We start from the raw sequence: 20884 nt of genomic DNA on the forward strand, positions 1-20884 counted from the left end.
TGTCCTGATATATTAACATTCAGTACATCATACTGTCCTGATATATTAACATACATCATACTGTCCTGATATATTAACATACATCATACTGTCCTGATATATTAACATACATCATACTGTCCTGATATATTAACATACATCATACTGTCCTGATATATTAACATACAGTACATCATACTGTCCTGATATATTAACATACATCATACTGTCCTGATATATTAACATATAGTACATCATACTGTCCTGATATATTAACATACATCATACTGTCCTGATATATTAACATACATCATACTGTCCTGATATATTAACATACATCATACTGTCCTGATATATTAACATACAGTACATCATACTGTCCTGATATATTAACATACAGTACATCATACTGTCCTGATATATTAACATACATCATACTGTCCTGATATATTAACATACATCATACTGTCCTGATATATTAACATACATCATACTGTCCTGATATATTAACATACATCATACTGTCCTGATATATTAACATACATCATACTGTCCTGATATATTAACATACAGTACATCATACTGTCCTGATATATTAACATACATCATACTGTCCTGATATATTAACATACAGTACATCATACTGTCCTGATATATTAACATACATCACACTGTCCTGATATATTAACATACAGTACATCATACTGTCCTGATATATTAACATACAGTACATCATACTGTCCTGATATATTAACATACATCACACTGTCCTGATATATTAACATACAGTACATCATACTGTCCTGATATATTAACATACAGTACATCATACTGTCCTGATATATTAACATACATCATACTGTCCTGATATATTAACATACATCATACTGTCCTGATATATTAACATGCATCATACTGTCCTGATATATTAACATACATCATACTGTCCTGATACATTAACATACATCATACTGTCCTGATATATTAACATACATCATACTGTCCTGATATATTAACATACATCATACTGTCCTGATATATTAACATACATCATACTGTCCTGATATATTAACATACAGTACATCATACTGTCCTGATATATTAACATACATCATACTGTCCTGATATATTAACATACAGTACATCATACTGTCCTGATATATTAACATACATCATACTGTCCTGATATATTAACATACAGTACATCATACTGTCCTGATATATTAACATACAGTACATCATACTGTCCTGATATATTAACATACATCATACTGTCCTGATATATTAACATACAGTACATCATACTGTCCTGATATATTAACATACATCATACTGTCCTGATACATTAACATACATCATACTGTCCTGATGTATTAACATACATCATACTGTCCTGCTACATTAACATACATCATACCGTCCTGATATATTAACATACATCATACTGTCCTGATACATTAACATACATCATACTGTCCTGATATATTAACATACATCATACTGTCCTGATATATTAACATACATCATACTGTCCTGATATATTAACATACATCATACTGTCCTGATATATTAACATACAGTACATCATACTGTCCTGATATATTAACATACATCATACTGTCCTGATATATTAACATACATCATACTGTCCTGATATATTAACATACATCATACTGTCCTGATATATTAACATACATCATACTGTCCTGATATATTAACATACAGTACATCATACTGTCCTGATATATTAACATACATCATACTGTCCTGATATATTAACATACATCATACTGTCCTGATATATTAACATACATCATACTGTCCTGATATATTAACATACATCATACTGTCCTGATATATTAACATACATCATACTGTCCTGATATATTAACATACATCACACTGTCCTGATATATTAACATACATCATACTGTCCTGATATATTAACATACATCATACTGTCCTGATATATTAACATACATCATACTGTCCTGATATATTAACATACATCATACTGTCCTGATATATTAACATACATCATACTGTCCTGATATATTAACATACAGTACATCATACTGTCCTGATATATTAACATACATCATACTGTCCTGATATATTAACATACATCATACTGTCCTGATATATTAACATACATCATAATGTCCTGATATATTAACATACATCATACTGTCCTGATATATTAACATACATCATACTGTCCTGATATATTAACATACATCATACTGTCCTGATATATTAACATACATCACACTGTCCTGATATATTAACATACATCATACTGTCCTGATATATTAACATACAGTACATCATACTGTCCTGATATATTAACATACATCATACTGTCCTGATATAGTAACATACATCACACTGTCCTGATATATTAACATACATCATACTGTCTTGATATATTAACATACATCATACTGTCCTGATATATTAACATACATCACACTGTCCTGATATATTAACATACATCATACTGTCTTGATATATTAACATACATCATACTGTCCTGATATATTAACATACAGTACATCATACTGTCCTGATATATTAACATACATCATACTGTCCTGATATATTAACATACATCATACTGTCCTGATATATTAACATACATCACACTGTCCTGATATATTAACATACATCATACTGTCTTGATATATTAACATACATCATACTGTCCTGATATATTAACATACAGTACATCATACTGTCCTGATACATTAACATACATCATACTGTCCTGATATATTAACATACATCATACTGTCCGGATACATTAACATACATCATACTGTCCTGATATATTAACATACATCATACTGTCCGGATACATTAACATACATCATACTGTCCTGATACATTAACATACATCATACTGTCCTGATATATTAACATACATCATACTGTCCTGATATATTAACATACAGTACATCATACTGTCCTGATATATTAACCTACATCATACTGTCCTGATATATTAACATACATCATACTGTCCTGATATATTAACATACATCATACTGTCCTGATATATTAACATACATCATACTGTCCTGATATATTAACATACATCATACTGTCCTGATATATTAACATACAGTACATCATACTGTCCTGATACATTAACATACATCATACTGTCCTGATATATTAACATACATCATACTGTCCTGATATATTAACATACAGTACATCATACTGTCCTGATATATTAACATACATCACACTGTCCTGATATATTAACATACAGTACATCATACTGTCCTGATATATTAACATACATCATACTGTCCTGATATATTAACATACATCACACTGTCCTGATATATTAACATACAGTACATCATACTGTCCTGATATATTAACATACATCACACTGTCCTGATATATTAACATACATCATACTGTCCTGATATATTAACATACATCACACTGTCCTGATATATTAACATACAGTACATCATACTGTCCTGATACATTAACATACATCATACTGTCCTGATACATTAACATACAGTACATCATACTGTCCTGATACATTAACATACATCATACTGTCCTGATATATTAACATACATCATACTGTCCTGATATATTAACATACAGTACATCATACTGTCCTGATATATTAACATACATCACACTGTCCTGATATATTAACATACAGTACATCATACTGTCCTGATATATTAACATACATCATACTGTCCTGATATATTAACATACATCACACTGTCCTGATATATTAACATACATCATACTGTCTTGATATATTAACATACATCATACTGTCCTGATATATTAACATACAGTACATCATACTGTCCTGATACATTAACATACATCATACTGTCCTGATATATTAACATACATCATACTGTCCGGATACATTAACATACAGTACATCATACTGTCCTGATATGTTAACATACATCATACTGTCCTGATATATTAACATACATCATACTGTCCTGATATATTAACATACATCATACTGTCCGGATACATTAACATACATCATACTGTCCTGATACATTAACATACATCATACTGTCCTGATATATTAACATACATCATACTGTCCTGATATATTAACATACATCATACTGTCCTGATATATTAACATACAGTACATCATACTGTCCTGATATATTAACATACATCATACTGTCCTGATATATTAACATACAGTACATCATACTGTCCTGATATATTAACATACATCACACTGTCCTGATATATTAACATACAGTACATCATACTGTCCTGATATATTAACATACATCACACTGTCCTGATATATTAACATACAGTACATCATACTGTCCTGATATATTAACATACATCATACTGTCCTGATATATTAACATACATCATACTGTCCTGATATATTAACATACATCATACTGTCCTGATATATTAACATACATCATACTGTCCTGATATATTAACATACATCATACTGTCCTGATATATTAACATACATCATACTGTCCTGATATATTAACATACAGTACATCATACTGTCCTGATATATTAACATACATCATACTGTCCTGATATATTAACATACATCATACTGTCCTGATATATTAACATACAGTACATCATACTGTCCTGATACATTAACATACAGTACATCATACTGTCCTGATACATTAACATACAGTACATCATACTGTCCTGATATATTAACATACATCATACTGTCCTGATATATTAACATACATCATAATGTCCTGATATATTAACATTCATCATACTGTCCTGATATATTAACATACATCATACTGTCCTGATATATTAACATACATCATACTGTCCTGATATGAGTGAGAAAAAGACAAGTTCATCAACTGTTTATCTTTCGCAAATCAATATTGCTCTTGATCCATTATAAGGTGATAATTGCGTCTAAACATCAGTGATATCTCGAGAAAGCCAGAATATCTATTCCTACAAGGGACATTTAACACAGCGTTAATAGTGTTGTATGTACACATGACCCCGGGGGCGTCGGGAGATGCATTAATGGAATCCCACACATCATCAAAACGTTGTTATCGCTGCCAGAGTGTGAGGCCGAGACGTCTTTATTCCCGGAGAGCGTGACAGACTCATCGCACGCCAGTGAACTAACTCCTTTTCATCAGACTGACGTTTCATCGACTTGATGAAAACAAAAGTCCAGTAGAAAGTTCAACGATAGTCTCGTTCTCTTCACAATGGAATTTCAGTAGCTTTACTGATGGAAAAAACAACACCTTGTATTTCAGAATATTGGCCTCAGCTGCTCCAGCAGGTTAGTAACATACTGTATAATGGATCACTGTTATGGATCACTGTTAGTTGTTGCCAAGGCAGCAGCTGCTCTTCCTGGGGTCCAGCAAAATTAAGGCAGTTGTACACTTTTTAAAACATTAGAGTACAACATATTATAGCACAATATATTAAGTGTGTGCCCTCAGGCCCCTACTCTACCACTGTCACACCCTGACCTAACCAAATAGAGAAATAAGACGGCTCTCTAAGGTCAGGGCGTGACAGTAGTAGAGTAGGGGCCTGAGTGTCATGTCTTGTTATGTCTGTTCCTGTCCTTTCTCTTCATTCTCTCTCTCTGCTGGTCTTTTTAGGTTACCTTCTCTGTCTCTCATCCCTCAGCTGTTCTACATTTCCCCTAACTAGCTCATTCTCTCTTTCCCCACCTGTTCTCTCTTCCCCCTCTGATTAGGTCTCTATTTCTTTCTCTGTTCCTGCTACTTTCAGGGTCTGATTCTCGTTTGTGTTTTTTGATGCCAGAAGCAAGCTGTCGTCTCGTTTGCTTCCACCTTGTCCTGTCCTGTCGGAGTCTGCATGGCAGGTGCATCCTGCATTATACTACGTTCTTTGTTCCATTGACTACGTTGGAAGAGGATTTATGCCATTCCTGTTTTTTATTAAAGAACTCTGTTTTCTGTTAAAACCGCGTTTGGGTCTTCACTCAAGTTCATAACAGAAGAATCAGACCAAGAATGGACCCAGCGGCTCCGGACCCTTTTCACTCCGCCGTCGAGATCCAGGGAGCGATGCTAGGCAGACACGAGGAGGAATTGTCTGCTGCTCAACATGCCATTGAGACCCTGGCCGTCCAAGTCTCCGACCTCACAAGACAGGTTCACCAACTCCACCTCGATCCACCGCCCACTTCCAGGGTTTCCGAGTCTCCGGAGCCCAGGATCAACAACCCGCCGTGTTACTCTGGGGAGCCCACTGAGTGCCGCTCATTCCTCACTCAGTGTGATGTGGTGTTCTCTCTCCAGCCCAACACCTACTCCAGGAGCGCAGCCCGCATCGCCTACGTCATTTCTCTCCTTACCGGACGGGCGCGTGAGTGGGGCACGGCAGTCTGGGAGGCGAGGGCTGAGTGTATTAACCAGTATCAGGACTTTAAGGAGGAGATGATACGGGTTTTTGACCGTTCTGTTTTTGGCGAGGAGGCTTCCAGGGCCCTGTCTTCCCTATGTCAGGGGAATAGATCCATAACGGATTATTCTATTGAGTTTCGCACTCTCGCTGCCTCTAGTGACTGGAACGAGCCGGCTTTGCTCGCTCGTTTTCTGGAGGGTCTCCACGTCGAGGTTAAGGATGAGATCCTCTCCCGGGAGGTTCCTTCCAGTCTGGACTCCTTAATAGCTCTCGCTATTCGCATAGAGCGACGGATTGATCTTCGTCGCCGAGCTCGTGGAAGGGAGCTCACGTTCTCCGTTGCTCCCCTCTCCACATCACTGCCACCTGCCGCATCACTGCCACCCTCCTCCGCCGGCTCGGATGCTGAGCCTATGCAGCTGGGGGTATTCGCATCTCGGCCAAGGAGAGGGAACGGAGAATCACCAATCGCCTCTGTCTCTACTGCGGCTCCGCTGGTCATTTTGTCACCTCATGTCCAGTAAAAGCCAGAGCTCATCAGTAAGAGGAGGGCTACTGGTGAGCGCAACTACTCAGGCCTCTCCTTCTGGATCACGCACTACCTTTCCGGTCCATCTCCGCTGGCCCGGTTCATCTGCTTCCTGCAGTGCCTTGATAGACTCTGGGGCGGAGGGCTGTTTTATGGACGAGACCTGGGCTCGGGAACATGACATTCCTCTCAGACAGTTAGGGGAGCCCAGGGCCTTGTTCGCTTTAGATGGTAGTTCTCTCCCAAAGATTCAGCGTGAGACGCTGCCTTTAACCCTCACTGTCTCTGGTAATCATAGCGAAACCATTTCTTTTTTAATTTTTCGTTCACCTTTTACACCTGTTGTTTTGGGTCATCCCTGGCTAGTGCGCCATAACCCTTCTATTAATTGGTCTAGTAATACTATCCTATCCTGGAATGTTTCTTGTCATGTAACCTGTTTAATGTCTGCTATCCCTCCTGTTTCCTCTGTCTCTTCTTCACAGGAGGAGCCTGGCGATTTGACAGGGGTGCCGGAGGAGTATCACGATCTGCGCACGGTGTTCAGTCGTTCCAAGGCCACTTCTCTCCCTCCACACCGGTCGTATGACTGTAGTATTGATCTCCTTCCGGGAACTACTCCCCCCGGGGTAGATTATACTCTCTGTCGGCTCCCGAACGTAAGGCTCTCGAGGATTATTTGTCGGTTTCGCTCGACGCCGGTACCATAGTCTCCTCCTCCTCCCCCGCCGGAGCGGGGGTTTTTTTGTTCAGAAGAAGGACGGGTCCCTGCGCCCATGCGTGGATTATCGAGGGCTGAATGACATAACAGTTAAGAATCGTTATCCGCTTCCTCTTATGTCTTCAGCCTTCGAGATCCTGCAGGGAGCCAGGTTTTTCACCAAATTGGACTTCGTAACGCCTACCATCTCGTGCGCATCAGGGAGGGGGACGAGTGGAAGACGGCGTTTAACACTCCGTTAGGGCACTTTGAATACCGGGTTCTTCCTTTCGGCCTCGTTAACGCTCCAGCTGTCTTTCAGGCACTAGTTAACGACGTCCTGAGAGACATGCTGAACATTTTTGTTTTCGTTTACATGGACGATATCCTGATTTTTTTCACCGTCTCTCTCGATTCATGTTCAGCACGTGCGACGCGTCCTCCAGCGCCTTTTGGAGAACTGTCTTTATGTGAAGGCTGAGAAGTGCACTTTTCATGCCACCTCTGTCCCTTTTCTCGGTTCCGTTATTTCCGCTGAGGGCATTAAGATGGATCCCGCTAAGGTCCAGGCTGTCATTGATTGGCCCGTTCCTAAGTCACGTGTCGAGCTGCAGCGCTTTCTGGGCTTCGCTAATTTCTACCGTCGTTTCATCCATAATTTCGGTCAGGTGGCAGCTCCTCTCACAGCCCTTACTTCTGTTAAGACGTGCTTTAAGTGGTCAGTTTCCGCCCAGGGAGCTTTTGATCTTCTTAAGAATCGTTTTACATCCGCACCTATTCTTGTTACACCTGACATCTCTAGACAGTTTGTTGTTGAGGTTGACGCGTCAGAGGTGGGCGTGGGAGCCATTCTTTCTCAGCGCTCTCTCTCTGACGGCAAGGTCCATCCTTGCGCGTTTTTCTCTCATCGCTTATCGCCGTCAGAACGTAACTATGATGTTGGTAATCGCGAACTGCTCGCCATCCGCTTAGCCCTAGGCGAATGGCGACAGTGGTTGGAGGGGGCGACCGTTCCTTTTGTCGTTTGGACTGACCATAGGAACCTTGAGTACATCCGTTCAGCCAAACGACTTAATGCGCGTCAGGCTCGTTGGGCTCTGTTTTTCGCTCGTTTCGAGTTTGTTATTTCTTATCGTCCGGGCTCAAAAAACACCAAACCTGATGCTTTATCTCGTCTCTTCAGTTCTTCTGAGGTCTCCACCGACCCCGATGGGATTCTCCCTGAGGGGCGTGTTGTCGGGTTGACTGTCTGGGGAATTGAGAGGCAGGTAAAGCAAGCACTCGCTCACACTCCGTCGCCGCGAGCTTGTCCTAGGAACCTTCTGTTCGTTCCCGTTCCTACTCGTCCGGCCGTTCTTCAGTGGGCCCACTCTGCCAAGTTAGCCGGCCACCCCGGCGTTCGGGGTACGCTCGCTTCCATTCGCCAGCGTTTCTGGTGGCCCACTCGGGAACGTGACGCGCGTCGATTTGTCGCCGCTTGTTCGGTCTGCGCGCAGACTAAATCTGGGAACTCTCCTCCTGCCGGCCGTCTCAGACCGCTTCCCATTCCCTCTCGACCGTGGTCTCACATCGCTTTAGATTTTATCACCGGACTGCCTTCATCAGCAGGGAAGACAGTTATTCTTACGGTTGTCGATAGATTCTCTAAGGCGGCTCATTTCATTCCTCTCGATAAGCTCCCTTCTGCTAAGGAGACGGCTCAGATCATTATCGAGAATGTTTTCCGAATTCATGGCCTTCCGTCTGACGTCGTTTCCGACAGAGGTCCGCAGTTCACGTCTCAATTTTGGAGGGAGTTTTGCCGTTTGATTGGGGCTTCCGTCAGTCTCTCGTCCGGCTTTCATCCCCAGTCTAACGGTCAAGCCCGAACGGGCCAATCAGACTGTTGGTCGCATTTACGCAGTCTTTCTTTTCGTAACCCTGCGTCTTGGTCAGAACAGCTCCCCTGGGCAGAGTACGCCCACAACTCGCTTCCTCGTCTGCTACCGGTCTATCCCCTTTTCAGTGTAGCCTCGGGTACCAGCCTCCGCTGTTCTCATCTCAGCTCGCCGAGTCCTGCGTCCCCTCCGCTCAGGTTTTTGTCCAGCGTTGCGAGCGCACCTGGAAGGGGGTCAGGTCGGCACTTTGCCGTAATAGGGCGCAGACTGTGAGGGCCGCTAATAGCGTAGGACCAAGAGTCCTAGATATTGTTGCGGTCAGAGAGTATGGCTCTCCACTCAGAACCTTCCCCTTAAGACAGCTTCTCGCAAGTTGGCCCCGCGGTTCATTGGTCCGTTCCGTATTTCCCAGGTCATTAATCCTGTCGCAGTGCGACTTCTTCTCCCGCGCTATCTTCGTCGCGTTCACCCGGTCTTCCATGTCTCCTGTGTTAAGCCCGTTCTTCGCGCCCCCGCTCGTCCCTCCCCCCCCATCCTTGTCGAGGGCGCACCCATCTACAGGGTTCGTAAGATTTTGGACATGCGCCCTCGGGGCCGTGGTCATCAGTACCTAGTGGATTGGGAGGGGTACGGTCCTGAGGAGAGGAGTTGGGTTCCCTCTCGGGACGTGCTGGACCGTTCGCTGATCGATGATTTCCTCCGTTGCCGCCAGGTTTCCTCCTCGAGTGCGCCAGGAGGCGCTCGGTGAGTGGGGGGGGTACTGTCATGTCTTGTTATGTCTGTTCCTGTCCTTTCTCTTCATTCTCTCTCTCTGCTGGTCTTTTTAGGTTACCTTCTCTGTCTCTCATCCCTCAGCTGTTCTACATTTCCCCTAACTAGCTCATTCTCTCTTTCCCCACCTGTTCTCTCTTCCCCCTCTGATTAGGTCTCTATTTCTTTCTCTGTTCCTGCTACTTTCAGGGTCTGATTCTCGTTTGTGTTTTTTGATGCCAGAAGCAAGCTGTCGTCTCGTTTGCTTCCACCTTGTCCTGTCCTGTCGGAGTCTGCATGGCAGGTGCATCCTGCATTATACTACGTTCTTTGTTCCATTGACTACGTTGGAAGAGGATTTATGCCGTTCCTGTTTTTTATTAAAGAACTCTGTTTTCTGTTAAAACCGCGTTTGGGTCTTCACTCAAGTTCATAACACTGAGGGCACACACTTAATATATTGTGCTATAATATATATATATATATATATATATATATATAAAATTTGGGTGGGCATTCTATGTTTTCTATTTCTTTGTTTTTGACCGAGTGTGGTTCCCAATCAGAGAGGCAGCTGTCTATCGTTGTCTCTGATTGGGAATCATACTTAGGCAGCCATTTTCCCCCCATCTAATGTTGTGGGTAATTATTTAGTTTCTCTGTGTGTGTGTGTGTGTGTGTGTGTGTGTGTGTGTGTGTGTGCGTGCGTGCGTGCGCCACAGTTGGGTCACGTAACTGTTAGTTCATTTTTTTATTTTTAAGTTTTACTTTATTAAAAGATGTGGAAGTACATGCACCCTGCGTCTTGGCTCATCTTTGACAGGGAGTTTGAAGACAGTTTAACGTGACAACTACCACATATGTACTACACAAAATCCATGTGAACGTGTGTGTGTGTGTGTGTGTAGTGCGTATGTTATCGTGTGGTTGCATCTGTGCCTATGTTTGTGTTGCTTCACAGTCCCCACTGTTCCATAAAGTGTATTTTTATCTGTTTATTTTAAATAGCATTTCACGGCTTGCATCAGTTACTTGATATGGAATAAAGTTCCATGTTGTCATGGCTCTATGTAGTACTGTGGAATAGAGTTCCATGTAGTCATGGCTCTATGTAGTACTGTGGAATAGAGTTCCATGTAGTCATGGCTCTATGTAGTACTGTGGAATAGAGTTCCATGTAGTCATGGCTCTATGTAGTACTGTGGAATAGAGTTCCATGTTGTCATGGCTCTATGTAGTACTGTGGAATAGAGTTCCATGTAGTCATGGCTCTATGTAGTACTGTGGAATAGAGTTCCATGTAGTCATGGCTCTATGTAGTACTGTGGAATAGAGTTCCATGTTGTCATGGCTCTATGTAGTACTGTGGAATAGAGTTCCATGTGGTCATGGCTCTATGTAGTACTGTGGAATAGAGTTCCATGTAGTCATGGCTCTATGTAGTACTGTGGAATAGAGTTCCATGTTGTCATGTCTCTATGTAGTACTGTGGAATAGAGTTCCATGTAGTCATGGCTCTATGTAGTACTGTGGAATAGAGTTCCATGTTGTCATGGCTCTATGTAGTACTGTGGAATAGAGTTCCATGTAGTCATGGCTCTATGTAGTACTGTGGAATAGAGTTCCATGTAGTCATGGCTCTATGTAGTACTGTGGAATAGAGTTCCATGTAGTCATGGCTCTATGTAGTACTGTGGAATAGAGTTCCATGTAGTCATGGCTCTATGTAGTACTGTGGAATAGAGTTCCATGTAGTCATGGCTCTATGTAGTACTGTGCACTTCTCATAGTCTGTTCTGGATTTAGGGACCGTGAAGAGACCGCTGATGGGTTATGCATTGGTGTCCATTGGTGACCATTGGTGTCAATTGGTGTCCGAACTGTGTGCTCGTTGTTTAAACAGCCAGCATTCAAAACGTCAATACCTCTCACAAATACAAGTAGTGATGTTGTCAATCTCTCCTCCACTTTGAGCCAAGGGGAGACGTGCATGTTATTGATGTTAGCTGTCTGTGTACATTTAAGGGCCAGCCGTGCTGCTCTGTTTTTCGGTCAACTGTAATTTACCTATGTCTCTCTTTGTGGCACCTGACCACTCGACTGAACAGTAGTCCAGGTGCGACAAAACTAGGGCCTGTAGGACCTGCCTTGTTGATAGTGTTGTTGAGAAGGTAGAAACTAGGGCCTGTAGGACCTGCCTTGTTGATAGTGTTGTTGAGAAGGTAGAAACTAGGGCCTGTAGGACCTGCCTTGTTGATAGTGTTGTTAAGAAGGGAGAACAGCTCTTTATTATGGACGGACTTCTCCCCATCTTAGCTACTGTTGTATCAATATGTTTTGACCATGAAACTGTTTACAATCCAGGGTTACTCCAATCAGTTTAGTCTCCTCAACTTGCTTAATTACCACATTATTCATTACAATATTTAGTTGAGGTTTTAGGGATAAGTGAATGATTTTTCCAAAATACAAAATACTTTTAATTTGAGAAATATTTAGGACTAACTTATTCCTTGCCAGCCACTCTGAAACTAACTGCAGCTCTTTGTTAAGTGTTGCAGTCATTTCATTCAGTGTAGTAGCTGACGTGTATAGTGTTGCAGTCATTTCATTCAGTGTAGTAGCTGACGTGTGTAGTGTTGCAGTCATTTCATTCGGTGTAGTAGCTGTCGTGTGTAGTGTTGCAGTCATTTCATTCGGTGTAGTAGCTGACGTGTGTAGTGTTGCAGTCATTTCATTCAGTGTCGTAGCTGACGTGTGTAGTGTTGCAGTCATTTCATTCAGTGTAGTAGCTGACGTGTATAGTGTTGCAGTCATTTCATTCAGTGTAGTAGCTGACGTGTGTAGTGTTGCAGTCATTTCATTCAGTGTAGTAGCTGATGTGTGTAGTGCTGCAGTCATTTCATTCAGTGTAGTAGCTGACGTGTATAGTGTTGCAGTCATTTCATTCAGTGTAGTAGCTGACGTGTGTAGTGCTGCAGTCATTTCATTCAGTGTAGTAGCTGACATGTATAGTGTTGCAGTAATTTCATTCAGTGTAGTAGCTGATGTGAGTAGTGTTGCAGTAATTTCATTCAGTGTAGTAGCTGACACGTATAGTGTTGCAGTCATGTCATTCAGTGTAGTAGCTGACGTGTGTAGTGTTGCAGTCATTTCATTCAGTGTAGTAGCTGACGTGTGTAGTGTTGCAGTCATTTAATTCAGTATAGTAGCTGATGTGTATAGTGTTGCAGTCATTTCATCAAGTGTAGTAGCTGATGTGTGTAGTGTTGCAGTCATTTCATTCAGTGTAGTAGCTGACGTGTATAGTGTTGCAGTCATTTCATTCAGTATAGTAGCTGATGTGTGCAGTGTTGCAGTCATTTCATTCAGTGTAGTCGCTGACGTGTGTCGTGTTGCAGTCATTTCGTTCAGTGTAGTAGCTGAAGTGTATAGTGTTGCAGTCATTTCATCAAGTGTAGTAGCTGACGTGTGTAGTGTTGCAGTCATGTCATTCAGTGTAGTAACTGACGTGTGTAGTGTTGCAGTCATTTCATTCGGTGTAGTAGCTGACATGTGTAGTGTTGCAGTCATTTCATTCAGTGTAGTAGCTGACGTGTGTACTGTTGCAGTCATTTCATTCAGTGTAGTAGCTGACGTGTGTAGCGTTGCAGTCATTTCGTTCAGTGTAGTAGCTGACACGTATAGTGTTGCAGTCATGTCATTCTGTGTAGTAGCTGACGTGTATAGTGTTGCAGTCATTTCATCAAGTGTAGTAGCTGACGTGTGTAGTGTTGCAGTCATTTCATTCAGTGTAGTAGCTGACGTGTGTAGTGTTGCAGTCATTTCTTTCAGTGTAGTAGCTGACGTGTATAGTGTTGCAGTCATTTCATTCAGTGTAGTAGCTGACGTGTGTAGTGTTGCAGTCATTTCATTCAGTGTAGTAGCTGACATGTATAGTGTTGCAGTCATTTCATTCAGTGTAGTAGCTGACGTGTGTAGTGTTGCAGTCATTTCATTCAGTGTAGTAGCTGACGTGTATAGTGTTGCAGTCATTTCATTCAGTGTATTAGCTGACGTGTGTAGTGTTGCAGTCATTTCATTCAGTGTAGTAGCTGACGTGTGTAGTGTTGCAGTCATTTCATTCAGTGTAGTAGCTGACGTGTGTAGTGTTGCAGTCATGTCATTCAGTGTAGTAGCTGACGTGTGTAGTGTTGCAGTCATTTCATCCGGTGTAGTAGCTGACGTGTGTAGTGTTGCAGTCATTTCATTCAGTGTAGTAGCTGACGTGTGTACTGTTGCAGTCATTTCATTCAGTGTAGTAGCTGACGTGTGTAGCGTCAGCTACTACATACATCGACACACTGGCTTTACTCTTCACCTTTTCACCTCTTCCACACTCACTTTACGGAATTCAAAATTACAAAGTTTATGTCTTTCATAATTTGGTCAGATATACTTGGATGTGTCAGCGTTTGCATTTGTTGCTGGCATGTCATCCCTAAGGTTGCTTATCTTGCCAATGAAAAAAAAGAATCCTTAAAGTAGTTTGCAATATCAGTTGGGTTTTGTGATGAATGAGCCATCTGATTCAATATCAGTGGGCTTTGTGATGAATGAGCCATCTGATTCAATATCAGTGGGTTTTGTGATGAATGAGCCAATATCAGTTGGTTTTGTGATGAATGAGCCACCTGACTCAATATCAGTGGGCTTTGTGATGAATGAGCCATCTGATTCAATATCAGTTGGTTTTGTGATGAATTAGCCATCTGATTCAATATCAGTTGGTTTTGTGATGAGTGAGCCATCTGATTCAATATCAGTTGGTTTTGTGATGAATGAGCCATCTGATTCAATATCAGTTGGTTTTGTGATGAATGAGCCATCTGATCCAATATCAGTTGGTTTTGTGATGAATGAGCAATCTGATACAATATCAGTTGGTTTTGTGATGAATGAGCCATCTTATTTAATATCAGTGGGCTTTGTGATGAATGAGCCATCTGATTCAATATCAGTGGGTTTTGTGATGAATGAGCCATCTGATTCAATATCAGTGGGTTTTGTGATGAATGAGCCATCTGATTCAATATCAGTGGGTTTTGTGATGAATGAGCCATCTGATTCAATATCAGTGGGTTTTGTGATGAATGAGCCATCTGATTCAATATCAGTTGGTTTTGTGATGAATGAGCCATCTTATTCAATATCAGTTGGTTTTGTGATGAATGAGCCATCTGATTCAATATCAGTTGGTTTTGTGATGAATGAGCCAATATCAGTTGGTTTTGTGATGAATGAGCCAATATCAGTTGGTTTTGTGATGAATGAGCCATCTGATTCAATGAATGATGGAGCTGAGTTTGCCTTTTTACCCAAAATGTAATTGAAGGGGCTCCAAAGCTTTTACTGTCCTTCTTTATATATTTTATCTTTGTTTCAAAGTGTAGGTTCTTCTTCTTTTTATTCTGTTTAGTCACATGATTTCTCAATTTGCATTACGTTTGCCAATCGGCTGTGCAGCCAGACTTATTTATGGACCTGGAGTCCACGGTAAGACTAATAGTTAATAAATGGAGAAAGTTCAGCCCTGTTGCTACTCTCCCTAGGAGTGGCCATCCTGCCAATATGACTGTAAGAGCACAGATCAGAATGCTCAATGAGGTTAAAAAGAACGTGTCAGCTAAAGACCTACAGAAATCTCTGGAACATTATAACATCTCTGTTGACGAGTCTACGATACGTAAAACACTAAATAAGGATGGTGTTCATGGGAGGACACCACGGAATACGCCACTGCTGTCCAATAAAAACATTGCTGCATGTTTGAAGATCACAAAAGAGCACCTGGATGTTCCACAGAGCTATTGGCAGAATATTCTGTGGACAGATGAAACTATAGTTGAGCTGTTTGTAAGGAACATAACAGTATGTGTGGAGAAAAAAAAGCACAGTACACCAACATAAAAACCTCATCCCAACTGTAAAGTATGGTGGAGGGAGCATCATGGTTTGGGGCTGCTTTGCTGCCTCAGGGCCTGGACAGCTTGCTATCATCGACGGAAAAATGAATTCCCAAGTTTATCAAGATATTTTGCAGGAGTATGTTAGGCAATCTGTCTGCCAATTGAAGCTCAACAAAAGTTGGGCGATGCAACAGGACAACAACCCAAAACACAGAAGTAAATCAACAACAGAATGGCTTCAACAGAAGAAAATACGCCTTCTGGAGTGGCCCAGTCAGAGTCCTGACCTCAAACCGATTGAGATGCTGTGGCATGACCCCAAGAGATAGGTTCACATTAGACATCCCAAGAATATTGTTGAACTGAAACAGTTTTGTAAAGAGCAATGGTCTAAAATTCCTCCTGACCGTTGTGCAGGTCTGATCCGCAACTACAGAAAAAGTTTGGTTGAGGTGATTGCAGCCAAAGGGGGGGTCAACCAGTTATTAAATCTAAGGGTTCACATTCTTTTCCCACCATGCACTGTGAATGGTTCCATGGTGTGTTCAATAAAGACATGAAAACGAATAGACGTTAGTGTGTTATTAGTTTAGATCAAGTTATATGACCAATTTCTGCAGAAATCCAGGTAATTCCAAAGGGTTCACATACTTCTCTTGCCACTGTATTGTTCAGTGTTATAGTTCTATGTTAATGTTCAGTGTTATAGTTCTATGTTAATGTTTAGTGGTATAGTTCTATGTTAATGTTTAGTGTTATAGTTCTATGTTAATGTTTAGTGTTATAGTTCTATGTTAATGTTCAGTGTTATAGTTCTATGTTAATGTTCAGTGTTATAGTTCTATGTTAATGTTTAGTGGTATAGTTCTATGTTAATGTTTAGTGATATAGTTCTATGTTAATGTTCAGTGTTATAGTTCTATGTTAATGTTCAGTGTTATAGCTCTATGTTAATGTTTAGTGGTATAGTTCTATGTTAATGTTTAGTGTTATAGTTCTATGTTAATGTTTAGTGTTATAGTTCTATGTTAATGTTCAGTGTTATAGTTCTATGTTAATGTTCAGTGTTATAGTTCTATGTTAATGTTTAGTGGTATAGTTCTATGTTAATGTTTAGTGATATAGTTCTATGTTAATGTTCAGTGTTATAGTTCTATGTTAATGTTCAGTGTTATAGCTCTATGTAATGTTCAGTGTTATAGTTCTATGTTAATGTTCAGTGTTATAGTTCTATGTTAATGTTCAGTGTTATAGTTCTATGTTAATGTTCAGTGTTATAGTTCTATGTTTAATGTTCAGTGTTATAGTTCTATGTTAATGTAATGTTCGGTGTTATAGTTCTATGTTAATGTGATGTTCATTGCCATAGTTCTATGTTAATGTAATGTTTAGTGTTATAGTTCTATGTAAATGTTCAATATTATAGTTCTATGTTATTGTTTAGTGTTATAGTTCAATGTTAATATTTAGTGTTATAGTTCTATGTTAATGTTCAGTGGTATAGTTCTATGTTAATGTTCAATGTTATAGTTCTATGTTAATGTTGAGTGTTATAGTTCTGTGTTAATTAGTGTTACAGTTCTATGTTAACGTAATGTTCAGTGTTATAGTTCTGTGTTAATGTAATGTTCAGTGTTATAGTTCTATGTTAATGTAATGTTCAGTGTTACAGTTCTATGTTAACGTAATGTTCAGTGTTACAGTTCTATGTTAACGTAATGTTCAGTGTTATAGTTCTATGTAAATGTTAATGTTCAGTGTTATGGTTCTATGTTAATATTTAGTGTTATAGTTCTATGTTAATGTTCAGTTTTATAGTTCTATGTTAATGTTCAGTGTTATAGTTCTGTGTTAATGTTCAGTTTTATAGTTCTATGTTAATGTTCATTGTTCAGTGTTATAGTTCTATGTTAATGTTTAGTGTTATAGTTCTATCTTAATGTTTAGTGTTATAGTTCTATGTTAATGTTTAGTGTAATAGTTCTATGTTAATCAGTGTTATAGTTCTACGTGAATGTAATGATCATTGCAATTGTTCAATGTTAATGTAATGTTCAGTGTTATGGTTCTATGTTAATGTTCAGTGTTATAGTTCTATGTTAATCAGCGTTATAGTTCTATGTTAATCAGTGTTATAGTTCAATGTTTATGTTAATGTTCAGTGTTATAGTTCTATGTTAATGTTTAGTGGTATAGTTCTATGTTAATGTTTAGTGTTATAGTTCTATGTTAATGTTTAGTGTTATAGTTCTATGTTAATGTTCAGTGTTATAGTTCTATGTTAATGTTCAGTGTTATAGTTCTATGTTAATGTTTAGTGGTATAGTTCTATGTTAATGTTTAGTGATATAGTTCTATGTTAATGTTCAGTGTTATAGTTCTATGTTAATGTTCAGTGTTATAGCTCTATGTAATGTTCAGTGTTATAGTTCTATGTTAATGTTCAGTGTTATAGTTCTATGTTAATGTTCAGTGTTATAGTTCTATGTTAATGTTCAGTGTTATAGTTCTATGTTAATGTAATGTTCAGTGTTATAGTTCTATGTTAATGTAATGTTCGGTGTTATAGTTCTATGTTAATGTAATGTTTAGTGTTATAGTTCTATGTAAATGTTCAATGTTATAGTTCTATGTTATTGTTTAGTGTAGTGGCTTCCTTTCGCCTTTACCATAGCCACTGCCCAAGCCTGAAGCGGGGTTGTTTGGTACGCATACAGTCCACACTCAAGGTTTCCCAAACGGCCAAACATTCGATGACATCCAGGGATATGGTGCAACAAAAATGTTTATTCTTCTTATGTCTAACAAATAAATTATTCTCCAATCAACTTAAAGCATAGAATACTTTATATGGAAAAGACACATTATGTTTGTATGTATGTTTGTATGTATGTTTGTATGTATGTTTGTATGGTCAAAAAACTATACCGCTCCCGCATCTAGCAAGGACTCCCCCTCCCGAAGGCCCAACTTCCTGCCTTTATCCTAACACACTTACCACAATACAATGAATAGGCAAGAGGGGGGGACAAGAACTGAGTTACACAAACAACAAATGAATATATCTCAAATCAGGTAAATATAAATCATAATGGTACGTACCTAATATTTCATCATTTACATTAATATTTAATATATTTACACAAATATACATGGAGCTCCATATGTTCAGTCTTTTACACAAATATGTCCAAATCGGCTCTAACATACCGGCCCCTAATTGTTGACTGCCTGAATGCACAACAATTACTTAATATTCAGACATAGAGCCAATACACAAAACATTCTATACCAGAGCACTATTACAGTTGATAGCTATATACAAATATACAAGGTGCCATATAGAAAAATAGTCCATAGATCTCAGTCTGAGTTGAAGTGTAAAGGTGTTCAACTTCCAAAAATGTCAAGAGTTTGACGTCCAAAAATGTTTGACATCAAAGAATGTAAGAGTACGACATCAAGAATCAGAGGTGCACGTGATTCTAAGATGGAGCACTGTGTGTGTGTGTGTGTTTCACTCAGTCGCCTCAAGGAGCAGACAGAGTTTATTGATAGGTCTCTGTAAGATATTGGTCTTAGTCTTAACCATGACGCTGCGGACAAGACCTTTGGCCCCTGGCAAGGCCTCCACCACACGCCCCATTAGCCAGGAGTTCCTTGGGGCGGTGTCATCGACGATGACCACGAGGTCACCAGGACTGAAGTTTCTCTTAGTTTTGTTCCACTTGTTCCGCTCCTGCATAAGTGGAAGATACTCCCTGATCCATCTCTTCCAGAAGAGGTCAGTGATATATTGTACTTGCTTCCATCTCCTTCGTGTGTATAGGTCGCTTCTCTGGAATAGTCCTGGTGGCAGGACTGGCTTAGCTTTCAGATGAAGCAGATGGTTCGGAGTCAGGGGTTCTAAATCATTAGGGTCATTTGTTACAGTAGTGATTGGTCTGTCGTTCATAATCGCCTCAACTTCACACAAGGCGGTCTGCAAAGCCTCATCATCCAGTACTTGCTCTTTAAGGACTGAATAGAGGATCTTTTTCACCAGTCGGATCAACCTCTCCCATACCCCCATGGTGGGCTCCAGAGGAGGGTTGAATGACCATGTCACTCCTTCCTTCAGTAATTCATTTTGAATCTTGCTGTGATCCAGCTCTTTCATAGCTTCTTCTAGCTCTCTGTGTGTTCCAACAAAGTTGGTGCCATTGTCTGTTCTGATACTTGTTACTGGGCCCCTTCGACAGATAAACCTGCGCAGGGCATTGATGCAGGAATCAGTATCCAGATAACTAGCAACTTCTAGATGGACAGCTCGACTCACAAGGCAAGTAAAGATCACACCATACCGCTTCACATGAACGCGGCCTCGCTTCACCTCTATGGGGCCGAAGTAATCTATGCCCACATGGGTGAAAGGCGGCAAATCAGGTGACACCCGATCTTGTGGAAGGTCGGCCATCTTCTGTTCTCCAGCTCTAGCTTGCATCCGCCTGCAAAAGACACAGCTCTTAAGGATCTTCCTTGCTAAAGAGTTGGCACAGGGTATCCAATATCGCTGGCGAAGTCTAGAAAGCATGTGACCTCTCCCAGAGTGGCCAACCTGCTCATGGATATGGAGTAAGATCAGTCTAGAGATGTAGGAGTCTTTTGGAAGGATCATAGGATTCTTTAG

Source organism: Oncorhynchus masou, unplaced genomic scaffold, assembly GCF_036934945.1.
Source record: "Oncorhynchus masou masou isolate Uvic2021 unplaced genomic scaffold, UVic_Omas_1.1 unplaced_scaffold_1090, whole genome shotgun sequence".
Classification (NCBI taxonomy): Eukaryota; Metazoa; Chordata; class Actinopteri; order Salmoniformes; family Salmonidae; genus Oncorhynchus; species Oncorhynchus masou.